The 6,503-nt window shown below is 42.7% G+C and overlaps 1 protein-coding gene across 1 annotated transcript in view; it reads left to right on the forward strand.

Moving 5' to 3' along the window:
- The window catches only part of A4GALT (alpha 1,4-galactosyltransferase (P1PK blood group)), a 76,423-nt gene extending 72,892 nt beyond the window's left edge, over positions 1–3,531 (forward strand). Inside the window, exon 2 of the transcript XR_012636081.1 lies at positions 3,111–3,531. The gene's annotated coding sequence lies outside the window, so the exon portion shown is untranslated. The remainder of the gene's footprint in view (positions 1–3,110) is intronic.
- Positions 3,532–6,503: the final 2,972 nt, after the last annotated feature.

Here is a 6,503-nt window from a genome sequence, read left to right on the forward strand (position 1 = left end):
AATAAGGAATATGGCATTATCTTTAAAGCTACTTTCTCAGTGCTTCATGTGTGTGTGAGAGAGAGGGCATCGCAAGCGAGCTCAGGCCCAGTTTAAAAAAATATTTCAAAAGGAGCTGGGTCACTGAGGGGTCAGAGAGGTGGGGTGAGAAGTGGAGCCAGGTTGCTGAGGTGCTCACTTTACATACTGTTTTACCAAAGCAGCTGCTCCCAGATTATGTCTTACCAGAGTTGCTCCCTCACTATTTTCCCCACTACTTTAAACACTGAAACTCATAATATGTATAAATGATAGAATAACCACCAAAAGATAGTCTGGCATGTACCGGTGCCGTACACATATCTGTACTGTGGGTACTAGCCTCAGGTGCACTGACTGTGAACACGGCTCTAAGTCACCTGACCATCACCCATGATCCTGGGGCCAGACTTGTCTCTAACACAAGTTAGAATAACCACTGGGCTGTTCTAATTTCCATTGCATAGACCAGTCCCATAGGGACCATTCTGCTGACCCAAGGTTGCTGGAACACTGCATGCTCTGGCTGCACTCCAGTCCACCCCAGACTGTCCTTATATGTAGTTGGTGTTACATTGCCAGCAAGTTCCCCTGTAACAGGGGAATTCCTAATTGCTGTGTTAGGGCAGCCTTAAATCCCCTTTGTACTGGTGGAGGATTTAGTCTGGGCTGAAGATCTGGCTCCATATTGTTTGTTCTCTTCGACTTTTGCTCTCCCTCGTTTCTGCTCTCTTTTCAGTGTTTCCTAAGTGGGATGTTAACCTAGTCTCATTTGAGTCAGAGCTGGGTTTTTGAACCCATGATGTTGAAGTGAGTATAGAATTAGGCAAGAAAAGTTTGCCCATCACTGGTTAAATCATCCACAGTTACAGAGAAAGCTAAAATTCTGGACGCTATTGCTATTGCTTTTGAGGTGTCTGAAGTTGGAAATTATGTCTTCCTCTACTGAAGCTGCCTACTCCCCCTGGTGTTAAAGCTTTTACCAAGTTGTTACTCAGCCCTGGTCTACACTATGAGTTTAGGTTGAATTTAGCAGCGTTAGTTCAATTTAACCCTGCACCCGTCCACGTGATGAATCCATTTTTGTCAACTTGAAGGGCTCGTAAAATCGATTTCTGTACTCCTCCCCGATGAGGGGATTAGCGCTGAACTCGACATCACCAGGTCGAATTTGGGGTAATGTGGACGCAACTCAATGGTATTGGCCTCTGGAAGCTATACCAGAGTGCTCCATTGTGACTGCTCTGGACAGCACTTTCAACTCAGATGCACTAGCCAGGTATACAGGAAAAGCATCGGGAACTTTTGAATTTCATTTCCTGTTTGGCCAGCGTGGCGAGCTCAGCAGCAGCGGTGACCATTCAGTCCCAGAATTGCAAAAGAGCTCCAGCATGGACCAAATAGGAGGTACTGGATCTGATTGCTGTAAACAGAGCTAATGCTGGTGGGGGGAAATATTTGGTCCTCTTAGATCAAAGGGGCCAAAGCCTGATGGGCTGAGGGCTGCACTGACAACTTGTACCTTTAATAACAATTTTAAAATGTTCATAAAAAAGTTCTTGGTGCCCTACCAATTAATGAAGGTTACAAATGATGACCCAGCAGCAAATAGTAGTTATACAGAAAAAATGAATTACCTCCACCAATAATCAAAACAGCCCCTTCAGCACCATCTTTCCCACAGCCCCTCCTCCAGGAACATCCCCTTAATATTCCTCAAAAGCCCTGTCAAGTAAGTGTCCTTTACAGCAGGCCTAAAAGGGCATCAATTGTGGCTGTTTCAGCCCAACGGGGAAGTTCCAGAGGCTGAGACTCCTCTCTGAGATATCAAGAGGAATCCAACTGGAGGGCAGCTGCTGGCCACAGCTGGGGCAGTATGGTGTGGGAAGAGAGGCATTCTCTCAGGTAGGCAGGTCCCAGGTCACTTAGGGCTTTAAAGATCATGACCAACACCTTAATCACCACTAGCGGACCAATACACAGCCAGTTCAGATCCTGGAGCACTGGTTTCATGTACTCTCAATGAAATAGTCAGTAAGTGAGCTGCTGCATTCTGCACCAGCTTCTGTCTCTGATGTCATTGCCTTGAGGGAACAAAGGTATAAATAACTGTGCCAGTGCCACATTTGAAAGGAAAGGTTTCAACTTCCTAACCAGGCACAGAGGGTAAAAAGCGGATTGGGTTACTCCTGTGATCTAAACATCTAGCAGCAGCTGAACGGCTGCACTCCCTCTGCTGCCGCCTTCTCTGCTCTCATCAACACCTCAGTCTTATCTGGCCTGAGCTTCACCCAGCACGCTTTCCTTCAGTCTCAAGTGGGCACTGAAGAGCCGAACTACATTATCTGAATTGGACAAGATAGGGGCATACCGTTGGGTGTCCTTAGCATATTGAAAATGCCACATTCCATGCCACTTTATTAACTCTCCTAACACCCCCAAGTACACATTGAACAGGAATGGCACCTTGTGACACGCCACACTTGATAGCCCTTACAGAAGAGGAACAATTGCCCACAACTATCTACTGAGATCTTGCTGAGATCTTGCCCCACGTTCTTGCTGCAATGTAAAGCCTTCAGAATCCCCTCAGGTCTATTAGTTGATTGTTATGGCTCATGCTCTCCTCTGTCCTTTGGTGTCTAACCAGTAGCCTTGCAAGTCAGGCCAGTCTTCTCTGTATTGTCATATGCCTGGGTCTGTCATATGCCTTTTCTGGAAGACATAACAGGCTTTCTTCCTTCCAGAGCTTCAGCTGTGCCTCCTTCAAAGTTGTGGCTCCTACATCTTGCATTGGAACCTCTGCCACACAGTCAGTGACCCTTTCTGCTGGTGTCAAAGCTGTTGCTAGCCTGGCTTTCTTGTTGCCACTGTCCCAGCTCTATCTCCCAGACTGGGCATCAGCGTTAGTGCACTGTATGGAATTACTAATCCAAACTGACATTGCAGGACATTGCCAAACAAAAACAAATAATAAAGATATGACTGCTTTTCTCGTAGCAAAGATGGATCGAACAGAGAAACAAAACTGAGGTAATGGCATAGCGTAATTCATAGGTTTGTTTTTATAGCATGTGTTTTTACCTTGGCAGAGTGTACTGAACACAGTGTAATGAAGAGATTTAGATTTTACCCATGATGATCCAGAAGAGGGAAGGAATGCAGAATGAGCGACACAGAGAGGGAGAGTAAAGGTTGGAACATGTAACATCTCCCAGACCTGCAAATAGAACATATTTCTTGTGTCAGCATGCTCGGAGTGAGACTGCCCTGAGATGAGTTCTGATCCCTGCAGAGCTGGGTCTATTTTTGAGAGAAGAGTTCTTCCCTGGGAAGGAAACTGCAGCACGTATCTCATAGCGAAAACAGCTTGCGAACAGGAACTGTGCCAGGTTTGCAGAGTATTAACTCTGCTAAGTGCAGATGCTTGCTGAGTAGAGCTGTATGAATGATGATTCAGTGGCTGAACTGAACCATTTTTAAAAATTGTTTTGGCTTATTTTAAATGAGTTGGGGGGGAGGGGCGTGTTGTTGGTTTTTTTTTGTAAATCCAAACTAAAAAAAAATTTTTTTTGAGTCAAATGCAACATTTTTTTTTTTTTTGGCCCAAAACAAAATGTTTTGTTTTGTTTTCTGTTTTGTTTTACCCTCTTTGCCTTCTTCAGCAGTTTGGGGGCTTGGGTGCTTACAAGGATTATCTATGTCTGTCTCATTTAATCATTTCCCTGCCACTGCAGAGGCCTTGAGCACTGGTGCACCTCAGGCCTTCCTACTCTGTACCTATGACACATACTAGTGCAGTCTCCTATGGGCTGTAATCCCTTGGTCTAATTTCGGTTGTTGGGTTTGGCATAGATGTTGTTGGGTTTAGTGGTGTTGGTGGCCTGTGTTACACAGGTCAGCCTAGAGGCACTGGAGGTCCCTTCTGGCCTTAAATTCTACAACTTGATAACTCTACATTTTAAAAAAAAATTAAATCGCAGTAAAATTCTAAATGAAAAGATGAACCAAATGAAAAAATCATTTGAAAATGTTGAAATGACAATTTATCATTTTTTTTCCAGAGATTTTTTTTTAAATGTGCTTTTAGTAAGCAGCCAAGGGTTGCGAGCAGAGGCCTGGAGCTGCTGACTCAAATTTCATTTTATTGGAATGTTTCTCTTGTATGGAGCATTAAGGGTATGCCAGCTGAGGAAGCAGCCCCCCCACAACAGCTACATAGCCAAACGAGATGATTAGTCATTTTTTACTCTGTTTTACATTTTCTTATTCTGCTGCAACAAATAGCTGAGCTGAATATAAACAGAGGCTACTTTTTAACTTCTTTGTATTTGAAAATAAATAGAGGATGCATTTGTATCTGACTTTAGATTTTCAGTTTGACATTAGAGGGAGAAGTTATTGTGCAAGAACGACATTTCAAGCTCTCTTGTACAACACCACATTATACAACACAAGCGAAAAGAGAGAGAACACAAGCATTCCTACAAGTTGTTTAAAATGTCCCCATTACTACAATGCAAACTACCGTTTATTTTATGAATAATAGAATCCTTAGCTGGTGTGAATTGATGCAAGTTCCTTCTGAATATATTTTACAGCTATTCATTAAAAGATACTTGAATCCGGAGTTGCCCTGAAACGAGTGACATATGATGTTACTTAAATCAAGAATTTCACAGACTGGCCAATGTAAAGAAGAACCAGGACTTTAATTGAAGCTTTCACAGAAACATCTGATATTAGGTGTCAAACAAATGAAAAACTTGCTACCACAATTAGTATAAAACCTTTTTGATTTAATGAAAATTTAATTTGTTAAAATTCACCATACTGTAATAAAGAAAAAAAGGAAGCAGCTTTTTCATCTTATTACAGTGAAAACTCAGCAAATAAATTTTTTAGCATTTTTTTCCATAAAAAGCAATAATTCTTTCACAGACCTCCTTGGCTTAGTATGACTTACATTTTTTAAATGTGATTTTTTTTTTTTGGCTCATAGAGCTTTGCTTTAAATAAACTTTCTATCAATCTAAAATTTTGACAGTCTACGTGTGATTACTTTGATCCTGTCAGAGAGAACAAAAAGCCAGCCAACAATTGCTTTATGCGATGGTGGTGTACAGGATGGAGTTATTGAGAAACATGGTTTGGAAATTCACTGCCAGAGGCAATGGTGAAATATGTTTGGAATGGGTCTGGACAGGACAGAGTCTTTGTTCCTTATTTTTTTTAAATGCTGCACAAGCAGGTCAATTTTGTGCAGAATGTTTAGAGTGGAATGTTAAAGAGTGTTCAAAAGATAATCTCTTAAACAAACTACCTAATGATCACCACAGGCAACATTTCCATCTTGGAATTGTGGAAGCATGATATTGCAGGCAGCTTTTCTTAAAAATCTCATATTTCTTGGGGAGAAAACACTATCTGGGCACAAGTCAGATGTGTACAAGTCAAGAGCCCCTCGATGGCTGTGCTCTGTCAAGTATTCAACAAGCAGTGTCCATGTAGGGGTGTGTAGTGGTGTGTGTTGATCATTAAGCCTTGTGAGCTCAGAAGCACCATGTGGGAGCCCATCTCATGGGATCACATCTAAGAAAGTCTCTTTTGCGTAAGGGTGTGTTGATCAAGCGGGTGATACCTGCCTGGTGTCCATAGTCACCAAGAATTAAATAAGACCCTTTGTCTGTTATTTAACTCAATTGTCAAGAACCCTCCTCCCTCACAGTCCTGGCCAACAAAGGCTTAGCAAAGCATATTTCTGCTCTTGGGTTTCCATTTTAATGATCAGTGCATTCCTGGTTGGAAGACAGGCTACAGGCAATGATAGCATAACCCTGTGCGAGCTCCTGATGCGTGATTAACAGCATGCAATCTTTCATGTGTTTACCTGCCATCTGCACCTAGTACATTGTTCTCGCTCACACAGCTCCCAGCCTCAAGCCTCGATGGAGTAGCATAGCTGCTACCTGCTCACCATCTACCTCCAGCAGCCTAGAATTAATATCAATAAAGTTGAACACTGACGGGGCTTTTTGAGCAGTTCTCTTCTCAGGTGCCATTGTGCCCAAAGGCAACAACGATTAATTAGGATCGCTGTTCCAAGGGCACAGCTGCCTGTGGAGACAATACACAATTTCATCGCCACGCAGAGCCCACAGGCCGTTTTAGCCCTGGCACGAAGAAGGACCCCAGTTAATTATTTAACTACTCATCAGAGTATGTAAGACAGGAGGGAAAATAACATGGTATGACAAGCTGCACAGTCTGCTCTGTGTGCCCGTTCAGTTTGGTGCTGTTGATGGGAGAGCTTGGACCCTTATTTTTTTCCCCAAACAAAAAGGAGCCAGGCCCAAGGAGCCCAGCAAGACATCTGAGAAGAAGCCAGGCCTGAGGAGCCCAGTGTAGCAATAAGAAATATTAAATAACAAACATATTTTAAACTACATTAGAATTTCATTTAGTTAAAATTATGAAGAGGCCTT

Source organism: Natator depressus, chromosome 1 (genome assembly GCF_965152275.1).
Source record: "Natator depressus isolate rNatDep1 chromosome 1, rNatDep2.hap1, whole genome shotgun sequence".
NCBI lineage: Eukaryota > Metazoa > Chordata > Testudines > Cheloniidae > Natator > Natator depressus.